Source organism: Herpailurus yagouaroundi, unplaced genomic scaffold (genome assembly GCF_014898765.1).
Source record: "Herpailurus yagouaroundi ecotype Mexico unplaced genomic scaffold, PumYag 142, whole genome shotgun sequence".
Lineage (NCBI taxonomy): Eukaryota > Metazoa > Chordata > Mammalia > Carnivora > Felidae > Herpailurus > Herpailurus yagouaroundi.
Genome location: NW_024412397.1, coordinates 59,575,425 through 59,594,203, shown reverse-complemented (window position 1 = coordinate 59,594,203; position 18,779 = coordinate 59,575,425). Strand labels below are relative to the sequence as shown.

At 42.7% G+C, this 18,779-nt stretch overlaps 1 long non-coding RNA gene and 1 pseudogene across 11 annotated transcripts in view; both read left to right on the top strand.

The window, feature by feature from the left end:
• The window catches only part of LOC121033179 (uncharacterized), a 132,145-nt gene that overhangs the window by 33,266 nt on the left and 80,100 nt on the right, over window positions 1–18,779 (top strand). The gene's annotated exons all lie outside the window — the stretch shown is intronic.
• Window positions 5,043–7,787, top strand: LOC121033177 (adenosylhomocysteinase-like; annotated as a pseudogene).

The window sequence follows — 18,779 nt, the reverse complement described above, 5'->3', positions numbered from 1 at the left end:
TCTGCCAGCATCCATGAAACAGGAACACAGTAACTTGTTAGTGTGTAAGGGGGGTAAAATTTCAGACCCTTTACATTTCTTGACCAGTCTCATCTTCCTCAAAGGAGTTGTCTGAAGCTCATGCCTGGGTGGAGAGGTAGTTTGGGTAAAATAGAAAGAGGATCAGGGCAGATGTCCCAGGCCCAGCAGAGAAGGACTCTATTTCCTCTTGTGGACTGTGCTTCTGGATAAAGTACTTGATGGGGCAAAAATAAAGAAAACTGATTACATGGAGCTGAAGGGCATAGGTTAATTTTCAATTTGTTTATATTGTTTTACTCACCACATAGGAAATGGGAATCCTTCCTACAATTCCTTAGGTTTGAGTAAAGGATGGGGACAGGTGGAAAGGTCATTTTCAGGGTAGAGGCAGAAGATCATGGCTGCTGAAAATAAAGGAAATCCCAGTCCACTTTTGCCCAGGGATGGATAGGGAGTCAGGCCACAAAAATGCACCACCTTTATTTTTACAAAGAGAATCCATTTGCATTTATTTTTAAGAAACTCAAGACTGCTTAGGCCCCTGGAGTGCTGAATCTTCACATTCATTGCCCTTAAGACCACCTCCCTCCCTTGTTGGAACTGCCCTTGCTGTGCTAGGGTTAGGGGTGGGAGGCAGGTACAAAGATCTAGAAGAGTCACTGACTGTCTAAAGGAGTAGCAGAGGGAGGCATAATTTCAGTAAGTGTCAGCCTTTCAGAAATATACAGTACTAACTTAGTAATGTATTGACTTTATGCAGACTTTTGCAAATCTAACTTTTATACTGTGTGCCATGTAATCCCTCTTCCTTCTATTGGGGGTCATCTTTTGAGAGTTGATATCAGTGATGAAAGGGGAGGGAAATAATAATGGGGCTTGTCTGGAGCCATCAACACAAAGAACACACAGATGAATCGATATTGTACAGTAGGTTTGACTGAGGTATAGTGAAATTCATTTTCCCACCAGTGATTTCCTCAGTGGTTTATCCTATGTTCCCCTCTAGCTACTCCAGCCCTTCTGGCTGGCCAAAATCTGTGCTTAGAGGGTTGAAGGAGAGGATTAGAATGGCACCCTGTGACAAAGGATACATAAATAAACATTTTTTTTTAATGAGCTCATGTTTTTTTGCCCTAAAAAAGTAAGAAATGCTTGAATCCATTGCTTGTCTTTATCCTTCTGAACTATGCTGCCAACCCAAATAGATGAGAATGTGGGAAGGTGATGGAATTTAGAGATGTCAGAAACCACTTTGATAAGAGGGAAGAAGTTCTGACTTCTTTTTTTTAATGTTTATTTATTTATTTTGAGAGAGAGAGAGAAATGATATGTGTGCATGAGTAGGAGAAGGGCAGAAAGAAAGAGAGAGAGAGAGAGAGAGAGAGAGAGAGAGAGAGAGAGAGAATCCCAAGCAGGCTCTGCACTGTCAGCACGGAGCCCAACGCAGAGCTTGGACTCATGAACCATGAGATCATGACCTGAGCCAAAATCAAGAGTCAGACACTTAACCAACTGAGTGACCTAGGCATCCTAGGAAGCTCTGACTTTTATACACATATGGTACTTTTGTTTTACTTAGTGTGTTGGCTAAATGGAAAAAAAACAAAAAACAAAAACAAAAAACAAAAAACCTTTATCTTCTCCCGTGCAAAATAGTCTACTTCATCTCAATTTGCAAAATTTCTTGTTTACTTCCTTTACTCAGTATTCCAGGTCTTCATATAAAAGGACAGGCATTATGTCTCACGCTGAAATCCAGATCGCTGATGTCCAGATTAGATTCTAGTCATTTCCATTCTTTTGCCATCATGTCAAATAACAAAAAAAATGCATTAATTGCGAACAGTCTCTGAATCAGGTCTCCTGCAATAGAATTGGTGAATTAATGGAAGTTTCCGCATCGTTTAAAAAACGAGGAACGGGCGCCTGGGTGGCGCAGTCGGTTAAGCGTCCGACTTCAGCCAGGTCACGATCTCGCGGTCCGTGAGTTCGAGCCCCGCGTCGGGCTCTGGGCTGATGGCTCAGAGCCTGGAGCCTGCTTCCGATTCTGTGTCTCCCTCTCTCTCTGCCCCTCCCCCGTTCATGCTCTGTCTCTCTCTGTCCCAAAAATAAATAAACGTTGAAAAAACAAATTAAAAAAAAAATAAATTAAAAAAAAAAAAAAAACGAGGAACACTAATGCAAATGCTTATTGTGTCTACAGCAGGGATTTTGTGGGTAATCACTATCTGCTTGAATCCAAAGACAGAGAGATAATTACTTGCTTCCCGGGGGAACGGTCTGTTAAGAAAAACACTTTCAGTTTTGTTGTGGAGAAGCAGCACTAGGGTAAGAAAGGAAAGACATAGCATTTCAAGTGTTCTGGGAAGGATGGACTGATGACCTTGAGGAAGGAAGCATTTGTACTGGGGTGTTTTTGGGTAGAAAGGAGTTCTTTCAGATTCTGAGCCTTTTCTGTGAATTCTAGACTTTCTCCAGGTTCAGGGGTTGGGTAAGCCAACAGGGCTATTTTTCAGAAAACATGGACAGTGGATTATTAGCTTTCCATCAAGAGGGCTCTATTCACATGCTGTCCACTCCTAGAACATAAACATAGGATCTTCCAAAATCAGCCACACGTGACTATTGAGCACTCTCAATGTGGCCAGTTTGAACTGAGTTGTGTTATAAATGTAAAATACACATCAGATTCTGAAGACATAGTGTGAAAAAAGACTGAACCATATTATTAAGTTTTACAATGCTGAGATGTCAAAGTGATAATATTTTGGATATAATGGATTAGATAAACTATAATATTAACATTAACATCACCTGTTTCTTTTTACTTTTAAAGATGTGACCACCATAAAATTTGAAGTTACATGTATTTCTTTTGGAAGGCACTGCTCTAGAAATTCAGAAGAATAGAATAACTGTAAGAAAGGAAGAAGGAACACAGAGGAAAAAAAAAAAAACAAGTTGACTTTTCTTCCCCCTTTAGGTCCTGAGGAATTTAGTGAAGGAAAAAAATTTTTTTCTCTTAGAATTTTAGAGCTAAGTCCGTTAGAAATGACCTAGTCTGATATATCTTAAACTAAAGAACCTTGGGAAATTTGGAAGTAATTTGTAACTGCAGACCCCAGCTTGAGAAGCAATGATAGAATCCAAGAAACTTATGTTATAGATTCAGGAAACTAAGGCTCAGGAGACTAAGTGACTTCAGGGTGCTTAGTGGAAACGTAAGACTGGAAACCTGGTCTCCCCTACCCAGTCTGTTCTCTGGTACCCTATGGAAATGTTTTGTTTTGTTTTGTTTTGTTAACAAGAAGAGGTGAATTATTCTCACAAATGTGTCAGTATACATGGAAAAGTGATATGTCTCTACAGCAAAAGGAGAGTATATCAGGATAGACTTGAGGCTATCTTAAAAAAAAGGTCAAATTCAGTTCGCTTCCTTTCATTCAATGGGTATGACATTTCCATATTTCCCTTTTTACCCCAGATAGTCCTAAAATCCTCGTTTGGATTTTATATTCTATATTCTGGCACCGTGATGAGGCTTTTTTTTCTTTAATGTTTATTTATTTTTTGGGGGGGGGGGGGAGAGAGAGAACATGCATGGAAGGGACAGAGAGAGAAAGGAAGACAGAGGACTCAAAGCAGACTCAGCACAGTCAGCACAGAGCCCGGTGTGTGGCTCGAAGCCACCAACCATGAGATTACGACCTGAGCCACTTAGGTGTCCCACCCTGATGAACCTTTTATTTTTTTTCAACGTTTTTATTTTTTTTTATTATTTTTTTTTATTTTTGGGACAGAGAGAGACAGAGCATGAACGGGGGAGGGGCAGAGAAAGAGGGAGACACAGAATCGGAAACAGGCTCCAGGCTCCGAGCCATCAGCCCAGAGCCTGACATGGGGCTCAAACTCACGGACCGAGAGATCGTGACCTGGCTGAAGTCGGACGCTTAACCGACTGCGCCACCCAGGCGCCCCATGATGAACCTTTTAAAAAATTTATTTTGATATCTTCCTCCCTGGATCCATACGTGGTATGAGGGGGTTATATTTCCTTTTTAGATTCCTCTCTTTCTTCAAATTCAGAAGTTTCCTCTTCAAAATATACACCCTTTGTCTGCTCCAAGTCTTTTCTCCAGGACTGCTGTTAGTAAAACATATGTCACGCCATCAGTCGTGTCTTATGGATTCTCTGTTGCCAAGGCAGCGAACTGAGAGGCTGGCCTCAGATAGCACCTTCTGGTAAACTCCTCAGAGCTTTCCTCAGGTAGGAGCACAGTGTTTCCTTACAACGTAAAAAGTTCCTGGAGCTCTTAAAAAAAGTTTCTGGAATGTGCCCGTTCCTGTCCAGACTTCCTATACCTTTTCTCTTGCCTGGGGTCAATGACCCGGCAGCGGTATCTGGTGGCCTCTGCCATGGCATTTTCTCATCTAAGGAAGTCCAACCTTTTGTTCAAGTTCTTGGCCCCTGGGACAGTTGCGAGATTGGCCTTAATGATTACACAAAAACAGTTCTCTACTTCTCTTTGTCCGCTCCGAATGCTTTAGAACTATCATATATAATTAGCACTGTCCACCGTCTTCCAGGGAATCTAGACAACCCACCAGCATGTTCTCTCTGCGTCTACTGTTAAAAGAAAATTTAGATTTTGGAAACTTTGTGATTACTTTCCAGAAGAAAGATGTTATGAGGAACTAGTCTAAAGAACTGACTCATGCTGGGTAACTAAGTGTTCCTGTTCATTCCGCGATGACTAACAGCATTCTTCTGGCTGTTAAGTGTGATGATTTCAATTATTATATTGTGTAACCAAAAGATGGCAGTGCTCACTCTTCCTGTTTTCTGTGGTAGGACAAAATGGAAAGGTCATCTTGTTCTTCCATTTTTTCCTTTACTCATCACAAAGTGAAAATAGTGAGTAAAAGTTACATAAGCAAATAAGTAAAATATATCTGGAGCCTCTTCAGTATAACACTGATAATTTGCTAAGGGCAATTCCGTGGCAAAAAGAATATAAGACATTTTCTTTTATTTGCTTGATTTACTTTTCTGGTTGCTTCTATTTTGAACATTTAAAACACGGCCTCCAGAAAACCTCCATGATACTTGACTGGTGGCTGTTAGTTCATGTCTGTATGTGCCAAGAGAATACTGACTAAAATAAAATTCGGCAATTTGTTGGTTATTATATTTCCCCAAATTACTGCCCCATTAACCCCATCCCATCTTTTCTTAGGCATCAATTTATCCTTTGAATCCAAGTGATTTTTTTTTCTTTTATAACTTTACTTTCTTGTAAGTTATGTCACTTAACAATTAGACCAGAGATTTGATCATCTAGAGTAGTATACCTAGACCCATACCCTGCTTAAATAGGAAGCCATATAGTCTGGCAGAGTCAGTAAGTAATTTAACTCTTACTGGAGCTGAATGCCTCCAAAAAGAATGATTTCAGTTCATCCTATTCATTGATGAAGTCAGTTGGCTACATACAAAACAGATTTGGGGACATCTGTGTCGATAGATTGCGTGTGGTAGTCAGACCTGAATTCACATCCAGACCTTGCTCGGCACTGTGATTGGGAATAAGTTACTCAACTTTGGGCAAGTTTCATCCTAAGGAAAAATGATGATAAAATACCCAGTGTGCAGGCCGGTTGTGAGAATAAGGTGAAACAATCAGTATACGCGGAAATAGCTCTCCTGACCAGTAGTCAGTTAACCTACGCCTTCTTCCTTCCTATTAAGAAAACATGACACTTATATCCACCATTATTGTTGTTTGGTCAGTAAAAGAGAATAAATAACAGAACTATACGTGTGCAAGTGTTCTGTTCCTTTGGGAACAAATACTTAATTGATTTCCATATTCCATAAGAGTATGGAATACTCCATAGGAGTATTGTTTAAATCATTCATTCAGCAACTCCTTCAGTTGTAACATGTATTGAGGGCTGGGGCTCTGCTAAATGTCTACATGGATTGACTCCTTTAACTCATAGCACCCCTACAACAAGATGCTATCATCCCCATCTTACAGCTGGAGAAATGGAGTTACAGAGCTGTTGAATAACTCGTCCAAGGCCACGCAGCTAACAAGGTGGAAAGCTTAGAATTTAAAAAGTGTCTCTAGAGTCTATGCGACTCCACATCTCTATTTACCCTGATAAAAAAGAAGAGGGTAAGTGCCTTGTAAGGGAGTCTTCTTCTCTTTCCCTTTCTCTTTCTCCTCCTCCTCCTCCTCCTTTTCTTCTGTTCTTTAAGAAAAGTTTTATTTTAGCCTGCTCAGTGCCACCCTCCCTGTGCAAGTCTGTAGCCCTAGGGCCAGCCCCCTTCACCGATGTGCATCACTCTGTGCAGAAGCACTGCCAGCATGTCAGACAAACTGCCCTACAAAGTTGCCGATATCAGCCTGGCCTCCTGGGGACACAAGGCCCTGGACGTTGCAGAGAATGAGATGCTGGGCCTCATGCCCACGAGGGAGATGTACTCAGTCTCCGAGCTGCTAAAGGGCACCCGCATCGGTGGCTGCCTACACATGACCATGGAGACTGCCATCCTCATTGAGACCCTCGTAGCCGTGGGTGCTGAGGTGCGATGGTCCAGCTGCAACATCTTCTCTACCCAGGACCATGCAGCGGCTGTCACTGCCAAGGCTGGCATTCCAGTGTACGGCTGGAAGGGTGACATGGATGAGGAGTATCTCTGGTGCACTGAGCAGACCCTGTACTTCAAGGATGAGCCCCTCAACATGATTCTGGACGATGGAAGTGACCTCACAAACCTCATTCACACAAGGTACCCATAGCTCCTGTCAGGCATCCGAGGCATTTCTGAACAGACCACAATGGGATGACAACCAATGGGAAGCTGAAGGTGCTTGCCATCAACGTCAATGACTCTGTCACCAAGGGCAAGTTTTACAACCCGTGTGGCTGCCAGGAGCCTCTTATAGATGGCATCAAGTGGGCCACAGATGTGATGATTGCAGGTAAGGCGGCAGCGGTAGCAGGTTGTGGCAATGTGGGCAAAGGTTGTGCCCAGGCCCTGCGGGGTTTCGGGGCCTGCATCATCATCACAGAGATCGACCCCATTAATGCCCCTCAGGCTGCCATGGAGGCCTGTCAGGAAGGCAACATACTTGTCACCACCATGGGCTGTACTGACATCATCCTCGGTCAGCACTTTGAACAGATGAAAGATGATGCCATTGTGTGTAACACTGGACACTTCGACGTAGAGATTGATGTCAAGTGGCTGGATGAAAATACTGTGGAGAAGGCGAATGTCCAACTCCAGGTGTACTGAGAATGGACTGAAAAATGGGCTCTGTAACATCCTGTTGACTGAGGGCCAGCTGGCCAACCTGGGCTGCACCATGGGCAACCCCAGCTTTGTGATGAGCACCTCATTCCCCAACCAGGTGCTGGCACAGATAGAGTTGTGGAGCCACCCAGACAAGCACCCTGTTGGGGTCCACTTCCTGCCCAAGAAGTGGAATGAAGCAGTGTCTGAAGCTCATCTGGGTGAGCTGAATGTGAAGCTGACCAAGCTGACGGATAAGCAGGCTGACTGATAAGGGGCTCATCCCGTGATGGCCCCTTCAAGGCTGATCATTACTGCCACTGAGAACCAGGCCTGTTGTTTGCCTTATAGCTGCTGGCCTCACTGGGGTCCCACTTCACTTCCCCAAGAGCAAATGGCACCAACTTTTTTTTTAAATTTTTTAAAAATGTTTTTATTTATTTTTGAAGGAGAGAGAGAGACAGAGCATGAGCAGGGGAGGAACAGAGAGAGAGGGAGACCCAGAATCTGAAGCAGGCTCCAGGCTCTGAGCTGTCAGCACAGAGCCCGATGCGGGGCTCGAACCCACCAACTGTGAGATCATGACCTGAGCCGAAGTCGGACGCTTAACCGACTGAGCCACCCAGGCGCCCCAAATGGCACCAACTTTGAGATAGGCTTGTTAATGTCCCCCATTGACTCTCTGGGGCTGGTCACTCAGTCTTTAGCCTCTGCTATATCCCTCATGCTACTCCAAGTGTGGCAGGGGGAATTGAGAAGCCCTTCCTCAAGCCCTGGTCATGACAGAGGTACACAGAAAATACCCATGGGGAGCCATGAGCTCAGGGGGTTTGGAACCGCTCACTCAGTCAGTCCTTACTTAGGCTGGAAGTCGGCAATGGTGGTCACAAAGCCCACGCACTTTACCATCTAGACCCTCCCTTGGCCTATGGACTTTATACCCACGTTCTTAGTTTACTGGTTCACTAGTTCCTCAGCCGTGACAGATGAGAATGAACAAGGGGCAGGGAGGAACTATTGGGAGTTTGTTCCTGAGAGCCTGGCTTAGTGCTGGCCATTTTGTTAAGAGGTTTCTCAGAATAGTTAGGTCAGTACTTTCAGTTCCCATTTTACAGAGCTTCGAATCTACTATTAAGGGACAACCAAAAAAGGACAAGAGAAGTGACAGCCAGAGGTTGAGAGGGGCTTAGATCTGTCACCTCTTTGTAACTTGATGGTTCCTACCACAATCCTTGATCAAAAAGATTAGTTTGGCTTATAATGCTTAATTAATGTTTATGATGTTAAAGTGAGCAGGAAGGTGGGTAAATAAAAAATTTGGCGCCTAAAAAAATTATTTTATTGTGGCAAGAACACTTAACACAAGACCTACCCTCTTAACAAAATTTTAATTGTACGATACAATATTGATAAGTACAGTGTTGTATGGCAAATCTCTAGAACTTACTCATCTTGGTTAATTAAAACTTTGTGGGGGTGCCTGGGTGGCCCAGTCGGTTAAGCAGCCAACTCGGTTTTGGCTCAGATCATGACCTCACAATTCATGAATTCAAGCCCTGGATTGGGTTCTGCACTGGCAGTACAGAGCCTGCTTGGGATTCTCCCTCTCCCTCTCTCTCTGCCCCTTTCCCCACTCATGCTGTCTCTGTCTCCCTCAATATAAACAAACAAACAAACAAACAAACAAACCAACCTTTATGCCCATTGATTAACAGCTCCCCATTTCTCCTTTCCCCTAGCCCCTGGAAACCACCATTTTACTCTTTGAATGATTCTATGAATTTGACAATTTTAGGTCCCTCATATAAGTGGAATCATGCAGTATTTGTCCTTCTGTGACTGGCTTATTGCACTTAGCATACTGTCCTCAAGGTTCATTGAATTGTCACATACTACAGAATTTTTTTATTTAAAAAAATTTTTTTTAATGTTTATTTATTTTTGAGAGAGAGAAAGAGAGACAGAGTGTGAGTTGGGGAGGGGCAGAGAGAAAGGAAGACAGAATCCAAAACAGTCTCCAGGCTCTGAGCTGTCAGCACAGAGCCCGATGTGGGGCTCAAACCCATGAACCGTGAGATAACGACCTGAGCCGAAGTCAGACGCTTAACCGACTGAGCCACCCAGGCACCCTAGAATTTCTTTATTTTTTTTTTTAAGGCTGAATAATGCTCCATTGTATGAATATACTGCATTTTCTGTGTCCAGTCATCTGTGGTAGGATATTTAAGTTGTTTATACATCTTGACTGTTGTGAATAGTGCTTCAGTGAACATAGGAGTGTTAATGTCTCTTCAGGATCCTGATGTTGATTCCTGTAAACACATATCCAGAAATAGGATCGCTAGATCAGATGGTACTTCTACATTTCTACATCGAGGAGCTCCCTATTATTTTCCATAGGAGCGTTGCCACCAACAGCACACGAGGCTCTCAGTTTCTGTCCATCCTCACCAAAACCTATTGTCTCTTTTTTCTTTTGGTAATAGCCACCCTAACAGGTATAAGGTTGGGGAATGGAGAGTATCATATCCTGTAATCCCAGCCCAAAGACAATGTGGCTTGGCTGCTGAGTCAAAGGATCCCCAGCACTAAAATAAATGGTGTCAGCGATGAGGATATAGAATTTTGGGTGGGCCAAAATCAAGAGTTGTTTAGGTGAACTTGAGCAGGCAGCCACTGAAAAATGAAAAGAAAGGTGCCTTGCTTACTAGCCAGAGCAGCTCTCTCCCCTTGAATCCTCTCATCTCTTTATCTTCCTCTCCCTGGCTTTCAGGTGCTTTAAGGAAAAAAGGGATTACAGGCAGGGCTAGGTCTCCCTGTGCCCAAGGAGAACACAGCCATCTAAGTATTTGGGGGAAGTTCGGTGTTGGGGTGAAGAGGACCTTAAACTCTCTTATGGCTCTGTTGAATACAGGCAGCCACATGACCATCACATCGTCAGGGAGAAGCTCGGGTTGAGCTGATGGGATCTGGGGAAGGATCTCACCAGGAAAAAGAGGCTAACATGAACTTGTGGGTGGGGCCTTTGGTGCACACCTTGTCAGCACATGGTTCTTGCATGTCCATCTGAATATATAGGAGGAACTGGTGTGCTATATATTTGTACTTCCCTATCCCATAAATGCCGTAGGGGGCCCTCTTGATCTGGATGAGCCATTGGGGAAGAAGTGCTGGTGAGGCAAAATTCCCTGCCACTTGGCATCAATGAGTGAGTCAGGATTCAGTACAAGGGCCTCTACCCTCTGCTGTTCACTAAGGAGAGCTATCTTGTTGTGACAAGTCAGAGGTCTCAGTCTCAGTGACCCAGACTTCTGGGTTATCACACCTCTGTCTGCAGGGGTGTCTGATAAACCTCAACAACGTTCTGCTCACCAAAAAAAGGAGGCCAGTGTGTTGCAGACAGTACATGTCAGTACCTTGGCAGTCTGTTTGGTCCTTTACGTGGCCGTGGCAGGCAGAGTTCTAAGATGGCCCATGACCTTCTTCTGGTTTTATTCCCACGCTTATGTTATGTTACCTCGCAAAGATTTTGCAGATGTAATTAAGGTTAATAACCACTTGAACTTAGCCTAGGGAGATTATCTGGGTGGATCTAACCTCCCATGAGCCCTTTAAAGCCCTGAGTTTTCGTCAGTTAATAACAGAAGAGGAAGTTAGAAAGAGAAGAGGCAGGGGAAGATTTGACGCCATTGGTTGGCCTTTAAGATGGAGAGGGCAATGTACGAGGGTTGAAGATTGGCTCCTAGGACTGAGAGTGACCTTCTGGCCAACAGCCAGGAAATGAGGATCTTTGTCCTCCAAGTGAACAAACTCCAGATAAGAGCCTAGCCTGATTGTCCTCTTGAATTCAGCCATGTGAGACACCAAGCAGAGGACTTAGCCAAGCTCACCCAACCTTCTGATCTACAGAATGGTGAGCTAATGAATGGGTGTTGTTTTAAGCCACTGAGTTGGTAGTAATTTGTTTCACAGCAGTGGAAAATGAACCCAAAAGCATTAGAAGCTATCCAGCAAGTTAAAAAAAATATTTCATTATCTAAAATCAATTCTTGAAATAAAAACATTGGCACTTACTTTTAAGTTAATTAATTTGTGAAACCATTTTCTTTTGTCGAATACACACTGGCATTAAAACAGAGTAAAGAAGTACAATGGATATCTGCAAAAATCAGCTCTGATTATTGTATTCACCCAAATTTTGTGTCTGCACATGTGAAATAAAATTAAATTTCTCAAACATTTTATATGCCGCACTTTTTTAAAGCAGCATTTTTTAGAAAGTGCACTGTTTTTCACTGCTATGGTCTTCATAAAGGATTTGGCTTAAAGTTTAATAAAAAGACTAGGATAACTTCGCTGTATTTTTCAACAGTATTTGTATACAGAACAATTTGAGTCAGCATGCAAGCAACATCCTTTCTTTTCGCATACCTGTATTTAGGGAAAATTATACCCGTTTTGGCAAAAATAAAATCCCAACACAAGGAAGCAGCATTAAAAAGACCAATGTGAGCAGCACATAAAAATCACATCTTTATTGATTATTAATTAAAATTCTCAATCATGTAGTAGGTACAGGGAGATCCAGGCTATGGGAGTTCACTCTCTGGAAGAATACCTTTAAGTCATTTTTTACAGCTTTAGCATTAAGCTCTGAAGAGTTTGACAAAAGTCTGGAATTACTTCTGGAGCTACTTTCAGGGAGTGAAGATGTCCTTGTTGAGAAACAGAACACTTGGACAGTGTCTGAGATTGATGATTTTCAGTGTTATTGCACATTCACCTAAGTCAGCAATACCTGCATCCACCAGGTAGAGTTTTTTTACAGGTGCTGGGAAACCTGGGGACCTCTGAGGTCCTACAATCCAAATGACCTCCTTTGAGCTCCAAGTCTCTGTGCTTGCCAATTCAAATTTCTGGCAAAGAGAGGCAAAGGGAGGTGGGCCTTCAAGGGCCATAACGGCTCCATTGCTCCCTGCAGGGTCAGTCGAGGCTTCTATTGCAAATGAATTGCAATTGAACTTCTCCCTCTGTCCCATCCCACTTCCCCTGTCCTCTTACACATGGTATTTCCCAGTAAAAACCTGCATAAAAATCTCTTCCCCTGTTTTTCATTGGAGGGTAGGCATGAGAAGTGGGGCAGGAGACACTTGACCTTTGGCATCAAGTATAAATAACTGCAGTGTCTAAACCCCTAACTACTATATTCTTCACTACTTCCATTCTCCAAGAGCAGGCTCTAGTTTCAATAATTGGGAAAACTGTCTCAAAACTACAATCTTGAATGGGTTTCAGCCCAGGATTGTATTTTAAGGTACAAAGGTCTGCCTCCTGGCCTGAGTGGCTCAGTTGGTTAAGTGTCTGACTCTTGGTTTCTGCTCAGGTCATGATCAAATGGCAACTCTTGGTTTTGGCTCACGCCATGATCTTATGGTTTGTGGGCTCCACGCTGACAGTGCGAAGCCTGCTTGGGATTCTCCTTCTCTCTGTCCCCACCTCTCTATCTCTCTCAAAATAAATACATAAACTTGGGGCACCTGCGTGGTTCAGTCAGTTAGGTGCCTGACTCTTGATTTCGACTCGAATCATCATCTTGTGGTTTGTGAGTTCGAGCCCCATCTTGGGCTCTGGGCTGACAGTGTGGAGCCTGCTTGGGATTCTCTCTCTGTCTCTCCCTCTGCCCCTCTCTCTCTCTGACTCAAAATAAATAAATAAACTAACTAACTAACTAACTAACTAAATAAATAAATAAATAAAATTTAAAGAAAGGGCTCCATGTCCAATGGCAGATGTTGGTTTATCACATGATCAATCACTACCTTCTACAGGGCAGGGTGGGGAGGGGGAGAACTGAGCTAAGTTTTGAATTTTGTTGAGGAAGGGAGTTGGCTGTGGGATAGAGAGGAACAGGGAGGGGGTCCTGACACAGTTTCCAAGAAATTGAAATCAGTGTTCTAGAAACTTTAGTGGGGAGGATGCAAAGAGAACAGAGGAACGGCGCACTTGCTATCCGTCGCAGAGGCAGCTGGTCTGGGGAGACACTTCCTTTGCAAAACCATCTAGTGAGCTGGTTGCTATGACAGCAATAGTAATCCTCTCCTGCAGACTCCACGGGAAAAATGCTCCTCTGACTTTCATTCTTTCTTTTTTCCCCAATATTTTGAAATATGCTTTTGATGCGAAATATTCAGGGCTGGTGACCTTCCTTTGGTGTGCAGTAAGGCAAAGCTCTTTCTCTCTTGGATCCTTTCTACACATATAAAACCAACACTTTAATACTTGAGATTTGTGTTGAATTTTTAAAAGAGGGTTTTATGTAGCTGTGGCCACACAATGAGGTGAACATGACCATGTCACAAATACTGAACAGCTCCTTAGCTGTCCAGATACATTGTAGAATTGGATTTCTCTTTGCACTTCAATTCAAGGAAAGTCATTTGTTTATTAAAGTGGTACATGTCTTACGTCTCCCTTTATCATTAGCCAGTTTTAAGTAAGTGACTTTTTTGTTAACTACTTTGCTTAAATAAATCACTTCAAGTCAGGAAGTGGAAGAAATTGAAATGATTATAAATTAGTACAATTCGATACCTGGTTCTTACTTGGATACGCAGATTCATAAGTAAGGATGGTTTTTAAGAGTTTTCTTGTACGGGGTAATAATAGTTCTCACTGCCGCTTACTGAGGATTTATTCCGCTTCATGTACTTTGCTAAGCACTTTCATATGTAATTTTATTTAATGCTCAAGTTAACTTTATGAGATAGGTGTTAAGTCCTCACTTTATAGATGCAAATCTGGCATATATCCTGTCTTTGCTGGGGTGATGTAAAATGTTTAAGTGATACAATACCTACCTACTTTGCTATTAAAGCTGCAAGTTTTGGTTCAGATTCTCTGGTGAGGAGGTAACCTACCGAGGCCTGACATTTTAAGCAACAGATTTTTGAAGACAAAGAATGTGTTTCACAGGATTCACGTTAATGCTTTTTCTTTGAACATAGGTATGCCAGATGCTCATTTGAAGTTAATGCGATTCAGCATTTATGCAGCACCCACAATGCATGAGGCATTGGTGATACGACCAAATCTTGAGGTGGAGCTCTGGGTGTCTTGCTCTGAATCTTCAAGGCCCTCTTTATGCCTTTTTAAATTTTTTAACAGTTTTATTGAACTATTATTCACACACCATACAATGCGTCCACTTAAAGGGTACAATTGAGTGATGCGGCAGCCTTCCCCCCCCCCCCCCCAATGTTGAGCACTTTTATCACCTTAAAAAGAAATCTCTTACCGCTTAGCTCTCACCTTCCTTTTGACCCATCGACCCCCAGCTGGGAAGCAACCATAAATCTACTTTGTGTCTCCATAGATTTGCCTGACCTGGACATTCCATGTCAATGGAATTATATAGTAAGTGGTCTTTTCTGACTGGCTTCCTTCAGTTAGCATGATGTTTTCGAGGTTTGTCCATGTTGTACACATATCAGTGCTTCATTCCTTTTTATAACTTTATTTATTTTATATAAATAGTATGCATATACCACCTATGTTTAGTCCATACTTTCAGGTTTTTTTGGATTGTTTGCATCTTTTTTTTTGAAATATTTATTTTGAGAGAGAGAGAGAGAGAGAGAGAGAGAGTGTGTGTGTGTGTGTGTGTGATCAGGGGAAAGAGGCAGAGGGAGGGAGAGAGAGAGAGAAAGAGATAGAATTTTTAAGCCAGCGCCACGCTGAGTGTGGCTTGATCCTATGACCCTGGGATCATGACCTGAGCTGAAATCAAGAGTCAGACACTCCACTGACTGAGCCAACCAGGCGCCCTTGTTATATAATGAATAATGCTGTTATAAACACTCATGTAACAGATGTTTATTCTAATTTTTCTTGGTTGTGTAACTAGCGGTAGAAGTGTTGGGCCCTCCATTGCTCCCAGCCATGTGTCAAAAGCTCGGAGGAAAGGACCCAAGACTTACTTGGTCCCGCCTACAGTGTTGCCTAGGACTTGATCTGGAGGCTTGGCTGCTTTTGGATTTCCTGATTTACCAAATCCCAAAAGGCAAGGTTTAAAGATAGTTGGGCAGATGGAGTGAGCAGTTTTATAGATTGAAATTTCATAGCTCCAGTGAGCAGACCCATGCTCACACCCAAGTGTGTTTGGATCCTGGTGAAATTGATATTTATGTTGAGGTCTGTACTAAAACAAAGATTTTGGAAATCGTGGGGGAAATATCAGATGGGGGGGGCGGCCATGGGGGGAAAAGGACTATTGCTGCATGAGAATCCAAACTCCCTGTTGTGTTCTGGGTCTTGTTTTCTCTCTGCATGGTCACTTGACAGAGATGTGTGGGTCTTACTTTTCTCCCCTGCTGTTGTTTCTCTGCTGTAACTGGCTTAATAGAAAAACAAAATGTATTTTAGCTCATACGTAAGCTTTATAGTTCTTGTTATTCACATACAAAGCAGATAAGTAGGAGATTTTATATCTTTCTTAAAAATAAAATTACTTTTATTTTATTTTATTTTTTTTTTATTATTTTTATTTTTGGGACAGAGAGAGACAGAGCATGAACGGGGGAGGGGCAGAGAGAGAGGGAGACACAGAATCGGAAACAGGCTCCAGGCTCTGAGCCATCAGCCCAGAGCCCGACGCGGGGCTCGAACTCTCGGACCGCGAGATGGTGACCTGGCTGAAGTCGGATGCTTAACTGACTGCGCCACCCAGGCGCCCTTAAAATTACTTTTAAAAAGGCAGAAAAACAAAGCTAGGTGGCTTATCACTGATTTTCTTTTCTTTTCTTGTGGATTAGTAGCATTTGATTAAAAAAAAGTTCTCTAGTCCTATTTTCAGAGACAATTAAGCCTGAGTTGTTTTCTTCTTGAAACTTGTAGCTGGAAGAACTCAGAAGGGCTGTGGAGAGGTTGTTAGAATCTGTTCATTAAGCCTGATTTTTAGAATAATTCTTATTTATTTATTTATTTTAGAGAGAGACAGAGAGACAGTGTGAGCGGGGTAGGGGAAGAGAAAGATGGAGACACAGAATCTGAAGCAGGTTCCAGGCTTTGAACTATCAGCACGGAGCATGATGTGGGGCTTGAATTCGTGAACCAGGGGATCATGACCTGAGCTGAAGTTGGCCGCTTAGCCCACTGAGCCACCCAGGCACCCCTAGAGTAATTCTTAAATTAAACAGAATATCTGAACACAAAGCCTCCAGACAGTGAAACAATTACCCAATATCCAAACTTCGGCGTCCAAAATCTAACGTAGTTGGTGGCATTGAGGAGGAAAAATATCTTTCCTCTTCCCAGCTTAAGTTTTCAGCTGGGTCTCTGTAACAAAAGACAGATTAATAAGTGAAAAGCCTGCAGATTTATTTACTATATGTTTATGTGACCCAGAAGTCTTCATAAGGAAATGAAGACTTTAAGGAAACCGTTTACACTTGAATGTTTTTATGCTAGGTTTGATGAAGTGGGGGAAGTCATTGGAAAATACGATAGGGCAAAGGATCTGAGCTAAAGGTAGTAAACTGGGGGAAACCTAGCAAGGTCTTCCTTCATATTCTGAGTCCCCCTGTCTTTGGAGGTAAGAATGCTCCTTTCCTCCGGGAACAGGAAAGGCACTTCTCACATGAGGGTGATTTTAGGAGCCTTAGACCATTTTCAGGGGAAAATCAGAAAGTCCTTCCTGTACCTGCTGTTTGTCAAATCCCTTCAGCTTGAGTTATTCAATATGCCAAGATGTCATATTTTAGGATAATGTGTCCTCAATTCTGCTAAGATTAAAAGGGAAAAAAATACCTATTGGAAAAATATTTATGAAAATGCACTATCCAGTTTTATTACTCTCACCAGTAGCTGTCCTATCAGATTTAGCTCCTGAGTGGAATTATACATATTTTATTCTGAATGTTTTCCTACTCAAAATTTGGTACTGGGGTTTTTCCCATGTAGTTTGGAAAACAAAGCCAAGAACACTTGGATGGATGTAAATTTTGCTTCTGAGTGCTTTGAAGCATATGCTACTCTGTTTTCTGTCTATAACATTTTGTTGTTAACCTTTCTAATTTGGTATAAACAACAATAGCAACAATGCAAAAATTATATTAATGCTGAAATTTACGAAGTAAAAAACTGCAAAAATGGCACCTAAGTACTGTTGCCATGGGGACAGGATGTTAAGAGAGGAATGAAGGTAGCTTGCAATACTAGAAAGACTAGAAGTAAATTGCTCTTCAGAAAACTTGTGATTAAAGTATCTTAAATTTGTGCATTTGGTTGCTATTTTTTTTTAACAAAACAAAAAAGCAGCAGTGACAACAAACAACATCACAGAGCTTGGTGGGACAGAGGTGCGTGTCTTCGAATTGGGAGAGATAAAACCAGCAGTGTAGGCTTGGAGGAGGTGGGGAGATCCCTTTGGTGGAGAAACAAAATGAAGAGGAAGAGAGGCCGTGGAAGTGTGGGATTGTATTTGGAGAAGAGAAAAACCTCTCCAGACCACAGTCCAGAAAATGAAGAATAGGAAGAGAGCCAGTTTCTACTTTGCAAACAGCCTTAGGAGTGAAGATCAGAGATTTTAGGGTTGCGTGCCTATCTCTGGACTGGAACCGATGCCGGTGCGTGTGCCTGGTGGGGAGGAGAGCCAACCCCAGGCTTGGTAGGATCTCGGGGTGCACTGAGAGAAGGCTGTCCCCTCCCTGGAGTACTGTGGGAAGAGGGTTTATGGCCCCCCACCCAAGGACAAAAGGCCCTGCAGGAGCCAGCCAAACGCCCTTTGTAGACTGGGCAGAGCGGCGCTATTCCAGAGCTAGTCAGTGCAGAGTGGGATCCTTTAAGACATGGGGTTTTGAATCTGATTTGAAAACCTGGGAAGTGAGGGAGTCTGTGGGGTAGGGCAAGCCGGCCGGCCTGTGCCTGTGCAGCTCTTTCAGGGCTCCCTGAACAGTGTGGTTTGAGACACCTGACCGAGGAGGAGAGACTGGGGTGTTGCCATTTTCCTCCCCATCACCAACATGGTGAGGCTTCAGGGAACCCAACAGCAGCCCCCAGCGGAGGCGGCCCCGCTTACACCAAACCTCATCCCTCCATGCGTGGTAACTACTTATCTAGTGGAGTGTGATTGACAATGACTGAACCAGATGGCCTCTCCTCCGGACCAGCACAGTCACCGGTTCCAAGGCACCAATAGACAACTGCAGTTTTGTATGTTTGTCTGTTTTTTTCTTTTTAAATTATTATTATTATTACTATTATTTTTTCATTTTTATTTTCTTTCCTTCTCTTCTCTTTTCCCTGCTTTATCTTTATACTCTCTTCTTTTTCTTCACCCTTTGGAATCAGCCCTATAGTTTCTGATTTGATTTTTGGTCAATGCTTATGTATATATTTTTTCTTTTCTTTTCTTTTCTTTTCTTTTCTTTTCTTTTCTTTTCTTTTCTTTTCTTTT